This window comes from Pleurodeles waltl, chromosome 4_2 (genome assembly GCF_031143425.1).
Source record: "Pleurodeles waltl isolate 20211129_DDA chromosome 4_2, aPleWal1.hap1.20221129, whole genome shotgun sequence".
NCBI classification, from domain to species: domain Eukaryota; kingdom Metazoa; phylum Chordata; class Amphibia; order Caudata; family Salamandridae; genus Pleurodeles; species Pleurodeles waltl.
The window spans coordinates 223,459,234-223,482,565 of record NC_090443.1 but is presented as its reverse complement, the minus strand read 5'-3'; positions in this window follow the sequence as shown (position 1 = coordinate 223,482,565).

The window sequence follows — 23,332 nt, the reverse complement described above, 5'->3', positions numbered from 1 at the left end:
TTTGAGAAGCATCAAAACAGTAAAAAAGTTGTTGAGTGTTTAGTTGACAATGCTTTTGTATTTAAAAATAAATCTATTTCTTTGTTTGAAGAGAATGAGATGTTTAAATAAACTGATTAATTCACTGAAGAAAAAATAACATCAGAAGAATCAAGTGAATAAAGCAAACTTCTGAAGTATTTTCCAGGGACAGTAGAAACACACCTCCAATACTGAGGCATGTTGTAATAAGGAGAGGCATTTACAACGAACTCAGATAGTGTTTGCAATTGACAGACATGGTTATGGATACAAAATCAATAAAGATATACTGATTGAAAAAGAAAAAATATTGCCTATAAATATAAAAGAAGAGGTAACTAATGAAGTATTAGGGCAACTTCCTCAAAATCCTGTTTTTGAGTGGAAATGTATAAGTGTATGCAACATAAGACATCAGTCTGTTGACAAACTTAGACTGTTCTTAAGCAAATACAGCAAAGGAACTGTGAAACAAAAAAGGATCCTTGTCATGTTGAGTAAGTTACAAATGTTCAAGGAAAGTCATTGGCTTGCTTATCACAGGCGATCTGAGACAGTACAGTCCATCACATCAGGATGCTATCTGTGCACCACACAAATGTGCAATCCTGTAATAAGATTGCATTTAATAAAAAGTCCAACTCTGCAGCTTCACAAACTAAATGATATTCTATTAACAGGTGCTCATTCTCACGTCAGTTCTGTAATAGATGACATTCAGATGCAATACTTTAGGCCTGAAAGACCAAGTTAAGAGTCTGAGAAGGGTGTTGAGAACAGCACTGAAAATTCTTATACTAACACAGTGCTACATATTTTAAAAAGGAAATTGATGCATCCGCAAAAACAACTGCAGAAATTCCAAACAAGGTGTGTATTTGTTGCAGGCAAACTCACTACAAATCACAAGTGAAAAAACTTGATATTGGTGAAAAAAAAGAAGACAGCAATATTAGTACAGTGGTTTAAACTTGAGTATAAGCCAGTTTGTCTGTAAATTCTGTACTGACAAACTGGATGATTATAAAATGCATGCTAGAGGAATTCACAACATATTAAACATTTTCCCAATTCTTCCTCAGCTTCAAAATCTGAATATGTATAAAACTATTCTTTTACCAACAGTACATCCCTTCCAAGTCACTGTTAGAACATAAACAGAAAATAAAAAACTAAAACTTTGATTGGTAAAGTTGTGTACTTGCCTTAAAATATGAAGGAGAATATAAAAAATATAGGGGTAGATTGAGATAATGAAGAAACACTAATGGTTCAAGTAAATGGAGTTACTCGCAAACAGAAAAAAATTTAGAAGAACTTGTCAGCAATGATATTGATAATCTGTACGCCAACTAAGAAGTCTGCCCGATCTATTTAGATGCTGGCAGAACCATATACAAAACTTTGTTGGCGAATCGCCGTCACCGCGACAATTTTTCACCAATGCCAATTGTGCCATAGGTAAAATAGGCTGGTGGCGGGACTGCAGCCAGTTTTACAACCAGACCAATTGCCTTCCCACCAATGTAACTGTGGTGAACAAACCTCAACACTTGAGCTGGTGGAATGGACTACATATACGGTTGAAACTTAGGTTTTATTTAATTTTCAATTTCCTTGCCACTGTGAACCTGATCGTACAAGTCTTACTTTTGTTGCTGCAACAGGATCACAACAAAAAAATTAACTTTGTTATCACCAGAACCAACAGTGACTCTTTTATCTGTTCCCATCAAAATTGTCTGTGTACATTAGCACAGCTGCGATCGGGGGCCAGAAACAGTTTGAGAAGGCCTCGTAAGAAAGGGGAGAGTCTCCCCTTTCTTACGAGGCCTTTTCAAAGTGTTTCCTGGCCCCCCGATCACAGCTGTGCTGCGATCGGGGGGCCAGGAAACCTGAAAGTGTTTCCTGGCCCCCGATCGCAGCACAGCTGCGACCGGGGGGCCAGGAAACACTTTCAGGAAGGCCTCGTAAGAAAGGGGAGTGTCTCCCCTTTCTTACGAGGCCTTCCCGAACGTGAGAAAGGCCGTTTTCCCCATCAAAGCAGGAAGCGGCCGCAAGGCTGCTTCCTGCTTTGATGGGGAAAACACCTTTGCAACGTCAGCGCGCCGCGAGGCGCGCTGACGTCACAAAGGGGGGGGTGGGGGGGCGGGGGGAGACACGGAAGCTTCCGTGTCTCCCGGGGGGGGTTTAAAAAAAAATAAAAATCCTCGGGTGCGATGCACCCGAGGATTTATTGATACCCTTCCTGGTGTCGCCCACTGGTCATGACCCGCACCAGGGAGGGTGTGTGGGCGTCGGCCAGTGGCCGACGCCCGCACCTAACAGGTTAAATGACTTTCCCATCCAACGTCATAGGTCCTCCTACCTCTTGTGGCAATGGATGCTGCAACACTTGCAGACTTCCAGGGCCACATCATTTTGGTGATCACTTCCTCTATCACCTTTTTCTGATGAGCGTTGACCTGTATGGATATGAAAAGAGGAAGAGAAAATTGTTTTGTGAGATTTTGTTTGTCTGTTTTGTTGTAACACAATTTGGTAAAATCTATTACGAGGTTTTTGAAAAGCTTAGTTCATATTATTTACAAAAAATGTATTTCCTTGGAAATACTAATTTTATTGACGAATTGAGTACCCTCATTACTATTAATGTCCTCATTTTATAAATTCAGGCCACAAACATCATCTAAGGGGTCCTAAACATTTCCTATAGTGAGAGCAACTTCTGATCATTACAAATAATTGAGAGCTACTGAAGGCTAAACAACTTGTACATTGTTAGCACACACACCAACACCAGTTTCATTGGCTTAATGCCTAATGTTTTTAAAGCCAGATACCATGGTTATAATCACCAACTATGACTAAGGGCTGCCATGTGTTCCAGTGAGAGCACAGTTTTTGGTGACATGAGAACATGTGTGTGTCGGAATGGGTCATATTTATATGAGTGGCAGAGAGTCTGTGTCATAGGTTATTGCAGCACAGGATATACCTTTGCCATATGTGACACCATTACATGGGTAATATATACAGATGCTCATTACTCAGACAATAGGATACATTTAAAGTACAAAAAGATTCAGCCAAGTTCATAATGTAAAAGTTTTTTCATGCACTTTACATTCCTCTCATTTGGGTATACGGCTATAATTTGCAGTTATACATATGGCACATTTTCTACTGGCCACTGGAAGTCAGGGGCATGCAGTTTGTAAATGGAAAATGTTTACTCGTGAGTACATTGAAATTAAAAGTCACTTTATTCATCCAGATTACTTTTATTTCAATTTACAGACAATTAAAACTTTGTTAAACAACATTTTGTTCCTAGCTAAATTATTGAGTTGAATACACTCTACTCAAAACACTTAAATCAGGATTGAAATGGGAAAATTTAGCCAATGTTAGAAAAACAAGTTAGTTAGAAATACATTTTCAACTGTAACATGTACCTGTTCCTCTGAGTTCCCATACAACTGGGTGTACAGGGACAGGACCTCTGTGGTCAGCAGATCCAACTCCTCAGTTGAGAAGTTAGGGGCTCTGCCGCCTGCTTTGCCAGGCATTGTGGCTCCTAGAGGTCGGTAACAGCAGCAAAAGTGGAGGAGGTATTGTTGGCTGCAGTCACATTATTCTCAAGATTACCTTTTTGATCTTGGGTGATCTATTCTATTGATTTTTTTTTTTAAACATTTGCAGCCCTTGCAATTTTGAATAATTATTAGTCAACACTGAACGGAGCATACTTTTGGGACTTGCATCCATGCAACTTTATCAAGTGGGCCCTCAGATATTTGTCTGAGGCATTACATCTGTCTACTTGGTAGATGGCCCATCAGTGTTTCCTTTTATTCTTGAAGAGTTAATCTAGATCAAATGACTTACAGTTTTTCTATATAATCTTTGTTATTCTGTTGTGGTTTTAGGCATTAACGAATTATCCTAACAGGCCGTTATAGGATCTAAAGGCTGGAATGGTTATTTTGGAAGCCTTATAGGTTAGTCCTCTTCCGCTTACAGTTTCACTTTCCTTCCCGCGGTTCTGAAGACATTTCCAAAAAAAGAGTTATTTGGGGAACCACATGATTCACTTGATATCCAAACTATTTCTATTTCTAAATTTTGGTTGCCTTCTTTGACCTCCCTTCCTTTTGCACTGAGGTTTCTGGCCTGTTTGATCCTTTACAGTATGATGAGCATGACTATGGAATTTTCACTCTATTCACAGTGTTTTCTGGTGTCACTTGGTTTCTATGGAGGTACTATCAGATGGTCAGCTTGTATATTGTTTTAGACTTTACAAGCTCTGCCAAAGATATTATTATAAAATGTGTATATAATGTCTGGCCTTTTATGTACTTTCACAGCCTTGAAAAAGTCACGGAGGTGATGAAACATGTCTGTTGCGGAAAAAACAAGTACATTTCAAGAATTGGGTCTGCTATATGCCAATAAAAGATTTGGACTTTATTCAATGTCTACACATCCTTACTGTTATAAATTTCAAAACTCTTAAGTGAACTGAAAGTTAGAGTGCTCTTGGTGTTCTTAATACGTCTGAATAGGACCTTTAGGCACCATATACCTTTTTGCCTTTAGTAGTAGGGTAATAACACCAATACGTGTCATTTATTAAATACTTTTTACCGTGCCTTACTGTACCAATTACTTTTGTTTTGTGAGATTAGAAGGTACGATAGTCATACTAATTTTTTGTCTTTGTCTGGCTGCAGTATTAGGAAACAAATGAGTTTTTTTTATACTGCCATGCACTTCTATACGATCGTCAACGGAGATGAACACAGCCATTGGCTTTCATGCATTGCTGTCACACACCCTAGCCTAAGACTGTGTCAGTTGTGGAGTTTTACAGTAACTATGACGGATTGCAAACGTCCTGATGGAAAGTTCAGTTGGCTGCCATTTTAGAATGTGAAAAATGATATTTTCAAACATTAAAGCCCTCATTATGACTTTGGCGGTCTATTTCTTAGACCGCTGAAGTCACACCTGACACATGACTGCCATATTATGGCCACTGGCTGTTCACCACCACTATTTGGTGGGCAAGCGTCCAGCAGCCATACTGGTGGTTGGTAGACTAGTTGATCTTGCTCCTTCACCACAGCCACGTCACCACAACACTGACCACCCTATTACTTCATTGAAGACGGCACAGTAATGTTGTGTTGGTAGGGTGCTGGTGGTGGAGCAAGCACCATGGACCCCGTTCCCTCCCAGACGACAACCACAACCACTACGTAAGGTGATTGACCGATAAGGGACGGGGTATTGAGTGTTGTGTGCATGAATGGGTGTGTGTGTGAATGGAGGGGGTGGGGGATGTTGTGTGTATTTGTGTGTGTGTGTGTGCAAGTGTCTGTGTGCTTGTGTGAATACGTGTATGCAGGGGTTGGGGGAATATGTATGTGTATGTAAGGGGATTTATGGCCATGTGTGCATGTATGGGTAAATGAGTGACCATAGGTGTATGCGTGCATGTATGCAAGTGTGGTGTGTGCGTGCCTGGGTGGGGTGGGGGTACAGAACGGGGATCGGGGAGGGAGGATGTCGCTGCTTGGAGAGGTCTGGGGAACTTCTGATGGGGTAGGGGGGCTCCTACAAGTAGGGGGGTTGGAGAGTCTTGTAGTGTTGACGAGTATTCCTGTTGCCGGTATCCTTACCACCAGGGATTTTGTGGCCTGCTGCCGCCAGGGAATCCCTGGCAGTAAGGATACTCAAAATACTGCAGGCGGTGTTAGATGGACCGCCGGGTCGAAGGTAGTCAACCTTCGCCCAGGAGGTCTCACGCCCCTGGTGGTACAGGTGGTGAACAGCCAGTTCACCTGCAAGGTCTTAATTTGACAGTCCTGCACCACCATGCTGTCGGCAGCCTGGCTGCCACCGCTGGTGTGGTAGGGCAGGACCGTCAGGGTCATAATGACCCCTAAGTGCGTTACCACCACTCAAAATGGTGGCTAATTTCTTTACAATTTAAAAATTCATACATTATTGTTGCTTGATAAATTTGAAAAAGTATAATGGAATGTGCCACTGTGTTTAAATGCGATAGTGACACCATTTATTTTATAGTTCAGTTGACAGAATTTTGGTAAAAACTAAAATTAAAATGAAGTAAGGTGAGAATAATACATTTCAAATGTATTATTTACACATTTTTTTAGGCATCATAAAATGACGCTAGGCTGGTTAGCAGCCAATTTTTTGCCACTAACCAGCCTGTCATTTCAGACCCACTAGAGCCATTTTCCCTGACCATCTAGGGTCTTTTTTTTTTTACTCTAGCCGTTCCTTAGCGCCATCTTGTGTCATTTAATAAATATGGCGATAAGATGTCTCTGAGGAATGGCATTAGCCGGCGTTAACTCAGTTTTGCATCATTTCTCATAATTATGGGCCTTTAGTCTTTTATGACACCCAAGCAGCCAGAAAATGACTTCTGTCTAAGTGTAGGCAGGAGTCATTACCACCACCTCAATACCCACTAGCATCCCCTGGGCAAGCACAACATACCCTGTGCCCAGGCAGGGGGCCCCATGTGAGGGACCCTCAATGGTACTTAATAAAAAAAAAATTATACGCACCTAAACTTACCTGGGGTGGGGTCCCCCTCCTGTAGTGTAAGTGGTGGTGTTCTTGGGGCTTGAGGTGGGCATCTTTTTGCACATTAAATGGGCCTACCTGCACCCTAACACCTGGTCTGACCCAGGCATTAAATAAAGGAACTAAGAGGGCTTAGCACCATTATTGAGGTCTGCCCACTCCTTGCGTGTCATTTCTGAGCCTGGAGATAAATATGATGCTAGGGGTTTAGTTTTGTGTTTAGGATACATCTCATTGACGCAAGGTGGTTTAGTTTATCCTAACATGACGCTAACTCCAATATATTGATGCTGGACAGGTCCAGCTTCCAAATATAAATATGGAGTTAAGTTAGCTCCATTTTAGCGGCAAAATTAATGGTGCTAAAGCAACACTAACACATAAATATGGGCCTTTGTCTCTTGCTGGTGGTGGTGGAGGTCTTGCCATCCGCTCCTGGTGGTCCAGATGAATGTAACCTCCTGAGGGAGGTGAGTTCAACAGTTGCAGGGATTGAGGTGGTTGCAAGCGATTTTGCTTGTGGCAGGGCCTCTCTTTCTGGGACTGAGGCAGGTGTAGCGGGCCCAGATTTTGTTGGGCCACAGAAAGGGATAGATGGTGCTGGAAACACCCTGGCCATAAAGTGTAAATATCAAACAGTACCCCAGTCATGGATCTCAAATTTGAGTTTAGAGCCTGCATCTCTACATTCTGCTCCATCAGTAACTGCTTAATGTCCTGGAGTTCTGTAAGACCACGGCCCTTGAGTCAGTGTGCCCCATCCCACTGGGTTCTAGCTGAAATGGAGGTAGGGTGGTAGTGGTTATGTTGGCTGACAGCATCCAGGATTGGGGAGCACAAGATTGGGGTGATGTTTCCTTGGACACAGGAAGTGGTGGTGTCCATTGGCTGAGGTGGGAGGTGTAGGTGTGGGCTGAGTGAGAGACTTACTGAAAATGTCTGCCAAGACCGACCAGATGGAACAGCCTGCTCCACGTCATATAGATTTGCAGGAGTGGAGTCCTCACTGAAGGCTTGATCCTGGTCTGGAGTGGTGGCATCCTCAGTGACAGATGGTTGTCCACATACTCTGGAAGTAGGACCTATTATGAATTACAAGAAAACAAATTACAAAAGTCTTGGATATGCATCAAAGCAGTTTGAGCTACAAATGAAACAAACTAAAATTAATAATTTGTTATTTATATTATGTTTAGACCTTTCAGTGTTTTTTTATTATTACCCATACAGTATAAATTACACACATGCAACCTTCAAAAAAGTCATGTGAAGAGATGTCTTGAAAAGAGAAAGTGTACATATTTGATACCACATATTCAACCCAATGAGGAATGAGAAGTTAACCATTCAAAGGCCTAGCAGGCTAAAATTCAGACAATTATACAACTTCATGGGGGCCATTGGTCATCATATGAACTTGGCTAAGTGAAGTTAATATTATTACTACTTCTGTTCTGCATACAACATGGCATGGCATAAAATCTTTAAGTTGACATACATTAAGTGGTGAAACCAATTACGGCACTTCAATGAAATGACAAGAAAGTGACAACATACAACAGTACATGAAATAATCCACTTTTTATTCATTGCATAAATTGTACTTTGAGAAATGTCTGACATTTTGACGTATGTGCCTACAAGGAAGAAAAGAGAGAATGACCAACATCACATTGCAAACATATTTTTCATGTAAAAGGCAACTTGGTAGTTTTAGTCCTTTCATTTCAACATTGAAACACTTGGAAAATTGTAAATTGAACATTCATAGTAAAATATATACAGTGAAGATTAACACTCTTTTAAATACAATTATGACATATGTGAAATTTGTTAAAGGTGAAAAAAACTTGCTAGCATCATAGCCACATGGCATAATGGATGGATTCTTTCAGCTTGATGGAATACTTAAAACCACTGTCATGGCAGGATGATGGAACTTCGGTCAAGTTCTAAATCAGGTCCTCAGTTCTTCCTGCTTGTATGGGAAGTCCAAAGCAATAATTTGGGATAGTTTAGGTCTTGTGTTAGACCTGGCATCCTTGGTGTGGATTCTACCTGACCTTTTGCCTTCCAAACTCATGTTTTGCTAACTGTGTTTTTGCTGGCTGTAGGACTGGGGGCATTTTACCACTGCTGACCAATGCTAAAGTGCATGCACTCTTACCCTAAAACATGGTAACATTGCCTATCAACAGTGGGCATATTTAATGTACTTATAAGCCACTAGTAAAGTGCACTGCATATGTCCAGGGTGTCAGAGTCACCAGATCCTCAGGGTCTGTGCACGTTCCCAACACATCCACCACTGAACAGCTCCAAGACTCTGATAGATAAATCACAGAGACTGAGAGAGTTCAAGAGGGAAAGAGGGGATTAGGAGGGGAAGCATCTCTCTTTCAATCATGTGGGGAGGCCCGGAGGGGCTTCAAAGGGAAAGAAATGTATTTCCTTCCCTTTGAAGTCTCTCCGAGGGTTTCAAAAGCCGGATTGCTTGCAATCCGGCTTTTGAAACCCCACTAGACACCAGGGATTTTTTTGTTGTTGTGTGATATTGACATAAGGGAGCGACCCCTTGGGCAAGGGTCGCTCCCAGGGGGGGCATTTTTTCGGGAAGGCCTTTTCTGCCCCCAGGGGGGGCAGAAACCTCTAGGCACCAGGGATCTTTTTTTTTTTTTTTTTTTTTTTTTTATGTTAGCGACCCCTTAGGCAAGGGTCTCTCCCCTTGGGGCAAAATTATATTTAGGCCTATTTTGATGAGGCCAATCTGCCCCCAAGGGGGGCAGAAACCACTAGACACCAGGGAGTTTTTTCTTTGCGTGAATTTCACGCAAGGGGAGCGACCCGTTAGGCAAGGGTCGCTCCCGGGGGGGGGGAATTTATTTTAGGCCATTCCTGCCCCCCCCGGGGGCAGATCGGCCTATTATTAGGCCAATCTGCCCCCGGGGGGGGCAGAAACCTCTAGGCGCCAGGGCAAATTTGTTTTTTTTTTTTTTTTTTTTTTTTGTTTTTTTAGAGATGGGTAGCGACCCATCAGGCAAGGGTCGCTGCCCTGGGGGGCAAATTGTATTTAGACCATTTCTGCCCTCCTTGGGGGCAGAAACCACTAGGCACCGGGGATTTGTTTTTTGGCGCCAATGTCACGCGGGGGAGCGACCCCGTAGGCAAGGGTCGCTCCCGGAGGAGGGGGGGGTTGGGGGGGCAATTTTATTTTATGCCATTTCTGCCCCCCCTGGGGGCAGATCGGCCTATTATTAGGCCGATCTGCCCCCAGGGGGGGGCAGAAACCTCTAGGCACCAGGGCAAATATTTGTTTTTTGTTTTTTTAGAGATGGGGAGCGACCCATCAGGCAAGGGTCGCTCCCCTTGGGGGCAAATTGTATTTAGACCATTTCTGCCCCCCTTGGGGGCAGATTGGGCGATTTTAGGTCAATCTGCCCCCCTTGGGGGCAGAAACCACTAGGCACCGGGGATTTGTTTTTTGGCGCCAATGTCACGCAGGGGGAGCAACCCCGTAGGCAAGGGGTTTTGGGGTGGGTCAAATTTATTTTAGGGCATTTCTGCCCTCCCCTGGGGCCGGCTGAGCTACAGGCCAAACTCCACAGGTAGGCACCTTGCAAAAAACACCTCTGTTTTCTGTAAAAAATATGTTGTGTCCACGTTGTGTTTTCCTTTCCTTTCGTGGGCGCTAGGCCTACCCACAGAAGTGAGGTACCATTTTTATCGAGAGACTTAGGGGAACGCTGGGTGGAAGGAAATTTGTGGCTCCTCTCAGATTCCAGAACTTTCTGTCACCGAAATGAGAGGAAAAAGTGTTTTTTTGGCCAAATTTTGATGTTTGCAAAGGATTCTGGGTAACATAACCTGGTCAGAGCCCCACAAGTCACTCCATCTTGGATTCCCCTGGGTTTCTAGTTTTCAAAAATGCGCTGGTTTGCTAGGTTTTCCCAGGTGCCGGCTGAGCTACAGGCCAAAATCCACAGGTAGGCACTGTTTTCTATGAAAAAATGTGATGTGTCCACGTTGTGTTTTGGGCCATTTCCTTTCCTGGGCGCTAGTCCTACCCACACAAGTGAGGTATCATTTTTATCGGGAGACTTGGGGGAACGCTGGGTGGAAGGAAATTTGTGGCTCCTCTCAGATTCCAGAACTTTCTGCCACAGAAATGTGAGGAACATGTGTTTTTTTAGCCAAATGTTGAGGTTTGCAAAGGATTCTGGGTAACAGAACCTGGTCCGAACCCCACAAGTCACCCCATCTTGGATTCCCCTAGGTCTCTAGTTTTCAGAAATGCACAGGTTTGGTAGGTTTTCCTAGGTGCCGGCTGAGCTAGAGGCCAAAATCTACAGGTAGGCACTTTGCAAAAAACACCTCTGTTTTCTTTCAAAAAAATGGGATGTGTCCACGTTGCGTTTTGGGGCGTTTCCTGTCGCGGGCGCTAGGCCTACCCACACAAGTGAGGTAACATTTTTATCGGGAGCCTTGGGGGAACATAGATTAGCAAAACAAGTGTTATTGCCCCTTGTCTTTCTCTACATTTTTTCTTTCCAAATATAGGAGAGTGTGTAAAAAAGATATCTATTTGAGAAATGCCCTGTAATTCAAATGCTAGTATGGTCACCCCGGAATTCAGAGATGTGCAAATAACCACTGCTCCTCAACACCTTATCTTGTGCCCTTTTTGGAAATACAAAGGTTTTCTTGATAGCAATTTTTTACTCTTTATATTTCAGCAAATGAATTGCTGTATACCCGGTATAGAATGAAAAAGCACTGCAGGGTGCAGCTCATTTATTGGCTCTGGGTTCCTCGGGTTCTTGATGAACCTACAAGCCCTATATATCCCCGCAACCAGAGGGGTCCAGCAGACGTAACAGTATATTGCTTTCGATAATCTGACATTGCAGCGAAAAGTTACAGATTAAAACATAGAGAAAAATTGATGTTTTTTTCACCTCAATTTCAATATTTTTCTTTTTCAGTTGTTATTTTCTGTAGGAAACCCTTGTAGGATCTACACAAATGACCCCTTGCTGAATTCAGAATTTTGTCTACTTTTCAGAAATGTTTAGGTTTCTGGGATCCAGTATTGGTTTCATGCCCATTTCTGTCACTGACTGGAAGGAGACTGAAAGCACAAAAAATTGCAAAAATGAAGTATGTCCCAGTAAAATGCCAAAATTGTGTTGAAAAATTGGGTTTTCTGATTCAAGTCTGCCTGTTCCTGAAAGCTGGGAAGCTGCTGAGTTTAGCACCGCAAACCCTTTGTTGATGCCGTTTTCAGGGGAAAAATCACAAGCCTTCTTCTGCAGCCACTTTTTCCAATTGTTTTGAAAAAAACAAAATTTTCACTGTATTTTGGCTAATTTCTTGGCCTCCTTCAGGGGAACCCACAGAGTCTGGGTACCTCTAGAATCCCTAGGATGTTGGAAAAAAAGGAAGCAAATTTGGCTTGGTTAGCTTATGTGGACAAAAAGTTATGAGGGCCTAAGCGCGAACTGCCCCAAATAGGCAAAAAAAGGCCTGGCACAGGAGGGGGAAAAGGCCTGGCAGCGAAGGGGTTAAATGAAAACGTTTACATGAGAATAAAAAATAAAAACATTCTGACTACATTTTCAACCAGTCATATAAACCCTGTTTTGAGAATGTATACTAAGACCATACAATATTGCATCTAGAAACTATGGCCTTCTGTGTACTCTTAAAATGTTTCAACACAAATTGCGAATATTGCAGATATATATATATATATATATATATATATATATATATATATATATATATATATATATATATATATATATATATATATATATAGTAAAGACCATAAAATGATTGTGCACCATGAATAACACAATATGGATTCAGGAAACAAATCACATTACTTGTCAACTTGAGTATTACATAATAAATATCTTACAATAGTGGCATACAATAAACAACATGAATTAAACTCGAGGAGAGAATCATGTGTCTTGCCAATTCGAGTGTTACCATGTAAAATACCAAGAAATTTTAACATGCAATGAATATCAAAGTAAAATCCTCATTAATCGAATCGCGCGTCTTGCAGAGTCGTAAAACACGATATAAATGTCAAGGAATAACAGCTCACAATAAATAACAAGATCAAAGTACAATGAAACAAATCGCGCTTCTTTTGACGATTCTTAAGCCACCATGTAAATGTCAAGAAATGGTAGCGCGCGATGAACAACAAAGTTAAATGCTCATGAAACAAGTTGCGCGTCTTGCCAACTCGTAAAACATCATGTAAATGTCAAGAAATAGCAGCGCGCAATGGACAACAATGTCCAAACAACATAAAACGAATTGCGCGTCTTGCCAATTCTTAAGCCACCACGTAAATGTCAAAAAATGGCAGCGTGTAATGAATAACGAAGTCAAACCTTTATGGAATAAATCGCACGTCCTGCCTATTTGCAAACCACCATATAAATGTCAAAAAATGGCAGCGCGCAAGTAATTTGTTATTCATTTAAGAATTAAAACCAAGAATATAAAAATTCTCAATAACGGTGTTGGGAAATGTCCAACCACCGTCTTACCGCCTGGAACAATGATCACCAGTGAAGGATGAGGGAAGAAGACTGGAAGATCCAAATAGGCCGCCGGGACAGGAGCTCAGGAAGAAGCTGCTGCTCTGCACCGGGACCTCTGAATAGTGAGCACTGGGAGTTGGGCTGACTCTCTTTTATAGAGTCTTGGCCCAGCCCAGAACCACGCCCAGGCATGTTGCAGGGAAAGTCTCTGGAAGGACCTGGAACGGGGCCACACCCTAACACACTCTGAAAACCTGCAGCAATACATTGCAAAGGAGCAGTATTTGTAAACATATTAAAAATAAGTTTTCAGGATTGAACTCTGCAATGCAAAAGATTAAACCACAACATATCAGCACAATGCATAAATTACGTTGTTTTGAGAGTGCTGGGTTTTTGCATTTTTGTCGCCAATAGAGCGCGTACTGCTCTGGTGTTGACACAGGGCCTGTAAATGAAATGCCACTAGTGGACCTGCAGCACTGATAGTGCCACCCACTTTAATCGTCCTTTAAATATGTCTCAGGTCTGCCATTGAAAAACGTGTGTGTGCAGTTTAAACTGCTATGTTGACCTGGTAAATTAACATTCTTGTCAGCCCCAAACCTTTTATAATACATATGTCACCCTTATGGTGGGCCCTGGACAGGCCCAAGGGCAGGGTGCAGTGTATTTAAAAAGTTGAACATGTACAGGTAGTGAGAAACTCTTAAATTCATTTTCTACTACTGCACTACTGCAAAGACTATCTGTCCCATAGGTTAACACTGGGATTGCCTTGTTACATTTATTAAGTGCAATTTCCAGTTGGGACCAGATAGATATTTTGAGTTCGGTGTCACTGAATTCACAATTTAAAATCACAAATAATGGTAAAGTTGGATTTTAAGTTGTACATCTGAAAATGGCACTTTTAGAAAGTTGGTATTTTTTTTTGTTAACCATTCTGTGCCTCTGCCTGTCTCTGAATACACATCTGGGTCGGTGAGAGCTGGGCTCTTGTGCATTCCCTGTAGCTAGCTACTCATAAAGAGAGCTTAGGTGTGCCTGATGGGCCATCCACATCCCAATGGGCCTTTATCATCTTGATGAGAGAGGGGCTGACATTTACACCTGAATAGTCTGGGTCCTGAGCCCTCACAAAGGGCTGCATTTTCCCCTAGGGGTGTATCTGGATCGAGGGTAGGAAGATCAGGGACTTTGTGCACTTCAAAGACCTCTCTTTAAAGTTTCCCCCACTTCAAAGGCACACCTGATATAAGTACTGGACCTCAGACACCCCCAAACCAGTATTGTTCTGGACCTGAGAACATTCTGCTAGGAAGAAGGACTGCTGGGCTGTTAAAGGGACTCTCACTCTGCTGGATGTTTGCTGGACTATTACTTTGAGGTGCCTGCCCTGCTACTTGCTGCCCTCCTTGCCTGAGAGTGGGAAGGACTGGACCTGCAACCTTACATCCCCAGGGCCAAAGTGACTCCAAGGGCTTTCTGCCATCTTCGGTTCTGAAGTCTCAGGGACATCAAAGACTTTACTCATCTCTAGTACAGCTGCTGTGGGTCCTACCCTTCCAAGTGGTGTCAATCCAGTCCTGGGCCCTTGAAAGTTGGTTCTACAGCTAGTTTCTATAGAAATCCACGCATTGTCAACACTGTGCCATTTGGAACCACTATGTCTTGCCTTGATGCCAATGCAGAACCGCTGCTACTGAGGACAAACACATGGCAGCACCCGCTGCACAGCTCAGAACCAGCATTTCACCCTCAGCCCTAACCCATTGCCTTCACATCACTGGCTGCACAGCTCAACGGTGATGCATCTACTCCATCGCAAGGGGTACAGGGCTGCACCAGTGCTTGATGACCAATGACTGTGCAGATTGGCATTGACGCATCACCTGGCTGCGTAGAATCATCTCCTCTGTACCTTACATGAGAACTTCAACATTGATGCAGCCCTCCATACAACGTACTCTTTCAGAGTGACATGGTTGGTCCCTGTAGCCAGCCCACGCTGCAACACAGTCAGCCTGAACTTTGGAATTACCCTGGTCTAGCGTGGCCAGAAAGCTTTAAGGTTTTAAGTACTACATTTACAAATCTTGTTAAAAGTTCAAATCTTGACTTCTACTTATTGTTTTTTTTGTCGTATTGGTCTTGTTTTATTCAATAAATTAAGACCTATTTCTATAACCATGTATAGTATTATTTGTGCAGTGTTTTTACTCTCTTACTATATTAAGAGTTGCACAAATACTTTACACATTGCCTCCTAAGTTAAGCCTGCCTGCTCTGTGCCAAGCTACCAGAGGGTGAGCACAGATTAATGTATGGTATATAACTGACTTACCCTGACTAGGATTGTGGTCCCTAAGTGGACAGGGTTCATACCTCTGCCAACTAGAGACACAATTTCTAATACCTGATATCAACACAAAAACATGTGTTGAGACCTATTTCTGAAATTGAGTATCTTGCTCAGTTTGACTCAGAAAGTACTGAGCTTCTCAAAACAAATATGGTGGAAACGTAGGGCCTGATTTATGAAAAGTTAGTGCCACCTTTGCATAAAAAATGAAGCAAAGGTGGCACTAACTTTTCATAAATCAGGCCCTTATCATCCTAACCATGCGTTTGTATGAAGTACTACAGTACTATACATGCAGAAATAACATAAATGAGAGCATAGAGCAAGGAACTTTTGCAGGTATTGGCTGTCACAAATGTTTAGTGAGACATGCCAAACAAAGTCCCATTAACCATTGTAAACTGACTATCAAACTGTGCAGGAAAAGATTTATTCTATCTGGCTTTTTAACCTTGGCATTCAGAGACCGAATTGCTAGTTGATTATGACTGCTTTGAAGATGTTTCCAGTGCAAAGATAGCATCCTATCTGATATGTTTCCAACATATCATAAAATGTAAAATGATGAACTCCAACAGGAGGAAACAGTTGTTAAAGAAGTTGAAAGGGACATCTCACAAGTCAGCCACAGATCAGTGCATAATAGTCAAGATCCCCTTGGCCAGCATATCATTGAAACTGAAGTGTCCATAGCTATGAATGAAGTAGACAATGCTATGGGATAAGTTAGGAGTTAGAGAGGTGATGTGAAAAATTTGATGCCTCAACAAAATGAAAAACAGCTAAACATTTCTCAGCAAATGCCAAAATCTGTAGAGCATGAAGTGCTACAGGATAAGCCTCAATGAAGTTGCAAAACATTCAAGCCTATACTTCTTTATGTTAGTGGTCAGTCAGGTACAGACAACGGTTTTCTATTTAAAGTGGTCACTGCATTTGTTTAGGGAAAAACTAGCTCTCATCTTTCATGTGTTATGACTGTTCCTACGGGACCAGCTGCTGACAGCATTAAATGAATCACATTGCACAGATTACTTATGTTGCCTGTGGAGTAAGACAATAAACTAGAATAATTAAAGTTATCTGGTGATGCTTGTCATGAGGTGTCAATGGTTGTCAAGAAATAGAAGGCTCTAATTATAGATGGAGTTAGCATGATATTATACCTTATGCTACATTTTATTAATCTAAAGATGCAAGAGGTCCTCAGAACTGACTATGACATTTTGTGTGGAGGTAAACACGTCACAGCTTTTGGTGACCTTTTACTGCGGTCAAAGGTCAAAAGCTTTTTTTTTAAACTTGTGCTTGAAGAATCTGCCCAGATATATTGTCCTTTAGGAAATCTCATAAGCCCAGGTTCTTCTGTCATTAATTCTACCTTCTATCTATGACAGCAGCAGGTCCAAAATGCCCCAGGGCATTTGAGCACTATTGAAAACCAAAAATCTAATCAAATCAAGAATCTAAAAAGTCATTAGGCAGTATTGGAAATGCTAACATCTGGTTACATTTCTAGTGCACTGAGTTGACACAAAATATGAGACAGGCAGCAAATGTAGAGTCTAGGAAAATATTTGAAGACATCAGAATATGTATAATTAGCAAGGATGCTAAAAAAGCTTTTGCTATGTGTGTTGTAACATCTCTATTACCACACACGCATATGAGCTTCTATAATGTAACACCGTCTAAAAACTCAGAAACAGATTATGGCCCTCATTATGACATTGGCAGTAAATGCTGCCTACCGCCATGCTGGAGGCCGGCAATATACCACCGCGGTGGCGAATAGCCATTTGCCATATTATGACACACACACACACCAAGCTGACAGAATACTGCCACATACAGAAATCTGCCAGACCAAAGGTCAGTGCAAATGTGGTGGTCCCAACACCCATACCGTAACGAGAAGAGAACAACGCCCACAACATTATGACCCCTGAATCACCACAGAGGATATTCAATGGCGGTAAACCATTGGCGGTACATACTGCTGCACTCAGAAAGGACACCCACATACAAAACAACACAAAATTGTCTGATACCAAAAACACACACCTGATACCCATACACACACCATACCCACACCACTATAAAACACACAGCCACATTAACAGCAACCCTCTACGATTACAAATCATTCCCACCAGACTGACACCAACACCACTGGGATAACTAGACACCACACCACTTATAGCCATACATCCCTCACGCACCCCACATTACACACCCAACCACATTACTCAACATACTCTCACCAACACACACAACACATCACCCATGTCCCCACAAAGGCACCCCCGTTTTACCGAGGAGGAGTTAAGGGTCATGGTGGAGGATATTGTCGGGGTAGAGCCACAGCTGTTTGGAGCACAGGTACAGCAAATATCCATTGCAAGGAAGAAGGAGCTATGGCAGAGAATCGTGGACAGGGTGAATGCCGAGGGACAGCATCCAAGAACAAGGGATGACATCAGGAAGAGGTGGAACGACCTACTAGGGAAGGTACGTCCCATCATAGCATGACACCAGCTCGCCATACAGAGGATTGGCGATGGACCCCTACCTCCTCCCCCACAGCTCACAGCATGGGAGGAGAAAGTCTTGGCAATACTGCACCCTGAGGGACTCACTGGAGTAGCCGGAGGACTGGACACTGATGAGTCAACATTTAACACTTTTCACCCCATACCTGCATGCCATCATACCCCCTCACCCTCATTCCCATCACTCCAGTCCATCCCACACACTGCACCTACACATATGACTAACCCCAATGCCCAGCCCTGCATTCAATACCAATGCATGGACAGCCTTCCCATCCCTGCATGGACACCCATCACCAAAGCATGCACAACATAGGGGAACTAACAATCCAACAATGCATCACCATACACAAGCAAAGGTGGCAGGGAAACAGCAATGATATAAGGGTAAGCCAGGGATGTACAATATGTCACACACATGAAGCATAAAATGTCCCTTACTTCCCCTCCATTACCCCAGCCAATGTCAGAGGAGAGGAGATGCCACAACTATCCAGTCCCCCAACAGAAGATGCCTCCAGTGATGACCTTACTGGCTTATCAGGCACCACTGGACAGCCTTACACCCAAGCCCACTCACAGACACCACAGAGCCTCCCCCCTTGGTATCCAACACCACAGCACCCACCCACCGTACCCACACCTCTGTCCCCAGGACATGTCAGTCAGCAGTGTGCCTACCTGTACAGGGACCCCAGACCACACCTCACCCCACAAAAATCAGGTAACCTTGTCAGTGGCAGTGGGCATACCGTTCAGGGGACAGGGGCACAGCCCAAAAGGGACACAGGGAGGACTGCTGGGCACCAGGGGAGGACAGGACCAGGGAACCAACTCTCTAGGAGGTACTCCCCGAGGTCCATCCCACTAGTTCCCTCAGCATCAGTGGACTCGGCCTCCTGCTTCCTGTGTAATGCAGTTCCCTCTGTCACCTGTGCCCCTGCTTCTCCACCAGATGATGCTAATGCACACATGGACAGGATGACAGAAGGAGAAAGTGGGGAGGTAGATAAAGGGGGCACTGGGTCAAATACAGCACAAACACCACAGTTGGCATACACAGCACAGTCACACACAGGGATCAGAATTGAGCCCTATGCATTGCACTGGCATTGAATTGGCTAAAAGCTACAGCAAGCTAAGGGCCAAACACCGCCAAACTGCACACCTCCTAGGACCCACAAAGCCATGGCTGACATGGAATGCAAACGATCTAGGTCACCTGCACTTGCCACACACCCATTAACCTTGAGCTGGATCACACAGCAATGTCTGTCCTGGCATTAAGGGGCACCCACTAACTCAGACCCACCAACCGGATCCTATGCCACCTTCCAATTATTGTATTAATGCCCACTGTACTCACCCCCTTGTGGCTGCTGTGATGCCCTCAAGTGCCCAACAAGCTCTGGGAAGGTCACTGCCAGTATGCGGGCCAGCGGGGGGTCAGGTTCCGACGGACACCCCTTCCTCGTTGGGAGGCCATTCTCAGCTGTGCCTCTGCAGTCTTCTGTGCCCAGAGTCTCAGGTCCACCAACTGTTTCCTGCAGTGGGTGCTCTGCCTGCTATAGACCTCCAGTGTCTGCACATCCTTGGCGATGGCACGCCAAAATCCCTTCTTTTGATGGGCGCTGCCCTGCAGAGGTCATACAGACAGGAGAACAGCATTATATATACAATTCAGCCTGTCCAACATATGGCCCAGAAACCCTGTTTTCAAATCCATTGGCACACACATTGCCCAGCGCACACCATGTACACTGCCACCAGACCCCCCACCCCACATATGACACAATGTCTGCACACACATCTCCATGCAACCCTCCCACATGAATTGTGCCCAAGGTGTACTCACCTGTTGGACTGGAGGCCTATACAGCTGGCTATACTAAGGCAGGACCCCATCCACCAAGCGCTCCAACTCCATCAAAGTGTAAGCAGGGGCCCTTTCCCTGGTCACACGGGCCATGGTAGGTTCCAGACACAGGTCACAGCAGCAAACACAGTGTAGGTGTTGTCCTGTGGAAAGTCAGGAATCAAGTGAGGTTATAGACAGAAAATGGCGGTCATGTCTGCGGCGGAGTACACCGTCACCGCTGATCCCAATGGCGACTGTACTCCATAGAGCCCCATATTAGCCAATGAGAGATTGCACGGCGGTGCAAGAACGCCTCCCGCCACGATGCCCCAAGTAGGTGGAGTTACCTCACTTCCATCTGTCCTTAGATACTGGACAGGCAGTCGCCATTTCATGGCGGTGGACTAAATACAGATCTTCCACAACTGCGTCATTGCTGAAAATTGCACATACATTGCCATTTCCACTGTCCCATCACATTAATGCTGTATGCACCCTGAGATGGTGGTTCTATTGTTCAAATTGTGACAGCCTACTCACTGTTGTGTACCTAAGATACCTACCACTGCAGATGAATAGGAGGAGGAGACAAACCCCTGTGCACAAACCCTTTGTGGACTTTGCTACACTGGAGGACAGGCAAATAGTACTCATCTATAGACTGGGCAGGGCCACAATCACAGAACTGTGTGCTAAATTAGAGCCTGACCTGATATCAGCTATCTATCATCCCACTGGGACCCCCACTCTTGTGCAGGTTCTATCAGTGCTCCAACTGGCAACTGGTTCTTTAGAAGTGACAGTGGGCTTGGCAGCAGGAATGTCACAGCCAATGTTCTCAATCATGCTGGCAAGGGTATTGTCTCCCTTGGTGAAACAGATGTGCAGCTACCTTGCTTTTCCCCAGGTGGAAGATTTGGCCACTGTGAAAGCAGGATTCCATGCAATGGGACAAATACCCAATATTATTGGGGCGATTGACGGTACACATATTGTGTTTGTTCCCCCAGCCAGAATGAACAGGTGTTAAGGAATTGGAAGAGTTTCCACTCACCCAATGTGCAAAAGGTGTGCCTGGCAGACCAGTACATCTCCCACGTCATTGTCAAGTATCCTGAGTCGGTGCATGACGCTTTCGTTCTGAGGAATAGCAGCATCCCAAATATGATGGCCCAACTACAAAGGCACAGGGTGTGGCTCAAATGTGAGCCAGAGTCCTCACCCACCGTATGTCAGTGTATGTCTTCAAGTGCCATCCCCATTGTATAGTGTAAGGCTACATTTTGTCTCTCAATACCTGCAGGTGACTCTGGCTACCCAAACCTATTGTGGCTCCTGACCCCTGTGAGGAAAGCCAGGACACGGTCTGAGAACCGTTATAATGATGCACATGGGCAAACCAGGAGAATAATCTAAAGGACCTTCTGGCCTTCCTGAAGGCTGGGTTCAGATTCCACCATGTGACACGTGGATCCCTGTGCTACTCACCTGAGAAGGCCTGCCAGATAGTGTTGGCATGCTGCATGTTGCACAACTTGGCCATGAGACGATGTGAGAAAGTAGCCTCTTTTTAGCATGGCTATCCCCACTTTTGGCCTGTTTGTGAGTGTGTGTCAGTGTGTTTTTACTGTGTCACTGGAGTCCTGACAGCCAGTACCCCAGTGCTCATAGTGGGAACCATATCTGTCAGTGTGTTTTGCCTGTCTCACTGGGATCCTGCTGGTCAGGACCCCAGTGCTCATAGTTTGTGGCTTAATGTGTGTGTTGTCAGTAGTGCTTAACTGTGTCACTGAGGCTCTGCTAACCAGAACCTCAGTGCTTATGCTCTCTCTGCTTTTAAATTTGTCACTATAGGCTAGTGACTTTATTTACCAATTTCAATTGGCACATGGGCCCCTTACACTTCCCTAGTATATGGTACTTTGGTACTCAGGGCATTGCAGTTCCAGGAGATCCTTATGGGCTGCAGCATTTCTTTTACCACCCACAAGGAGCTCAGACAAACCCTTCCACAGACCTGCTATTTCAGCCTGCATAAAATAGTGCACACACTATTTCACAGCCATTTTCACTGCACTTAAGTGACTTTTAAGTCACCTATATGTCTTACCTTCATTTACTGAAGGTTAGGTGCAAAGTTACTAAGTGTGAGGACACCCTTGCACTAGCAAAGGTGCCCCCACATAGTTCATGTCCAATTCCCAGGACTTTGTGAGTGAGGGGATGCCATTAGACACATGCACTACATATAGGCCAATACCTAAATGTAGCTTCACAACGGTAACTCAGAATATGGCCATGTAAGGTGTCTAAGATCATGGGATTGTCCCCCATTCCAAATCTGGTATTGGGGAGCCAATTCCATGCATCCTGGGGGCTCCACTATGGACCCCCAGTACTGCCAAATCAGCTCTCTGAGGCTTGCAATGCAGCTACAGCTGCTGCCACCTCACACATAGGGTTCCACCCTCGGGGGTCTGAGCAGCTCAGTCCCAGGAAGGCAGTACACATAATTTCCTTTGGGAGGAGGGTGTTACACCCTCTCCCTTTGGAAATAGGTGTAACAGGCTGGGGAGAGGTAGCCTCTCCCAGCCTCTGGAAATGCTTTGAAGGGCACAGATGGTGTCCTCCTTGCATGAGCCAGTCTACACTGGTTCAGGGACCCCACTCCCTGCTCTGGTGCAAAACTAGACAAAGGAAAGGGGAGTGACCACTCTCCTGTCCATCCCCACCCGAGGAGTGGTGCCCAGAGCTCCTCCAGTGTGTCCCATCTTGTTTTCCAAGGTGTGGGGATACTCTGGAGGCCTCTGAGTGGCCAGTGCCAGCAGGTCACGTCAGAGACCCCTTCTGATAGGTCCATACCTGATAATGTAGCCAATCCCCCTCTCAGGGCTATTTAGGGTCTCTCCTATGGGTTTCTCTTCAGATTCTGCTTGCATGCTTCCATCAGGAATCCTCTGCAACTATTACTTCATCCTCTGACCTCGGATCAACTGCAGAGTGCTCCAGGACCCACTGTAACAGCAACAAAGTATCCAGAAGGGCTACCTTTCCTCTGAAACTTCAGCTCCAGCCTGCAATTGCAACAGTTTCCATGGTGTGCATGCTCTGGGGACTCCCTGTCTTCACCCTGCACCAGAAGGACTGAAGAAATCTCCTGTGGAGTGACAGAGTCACTTCCCTGCTAAATCAAGCACCTTCTAAGTCGACGACCAGTTCTCTTGGACTCCTCTCCTGGCAACGAGCGTGCTCCTTGGAACACAGAGGGTAGACCCCATCAACAAAGACTGTCCTGAGGTCCTGCTGTCCCAATTTGGAGGAGTGCACAGCCTGGCCCAGGTCC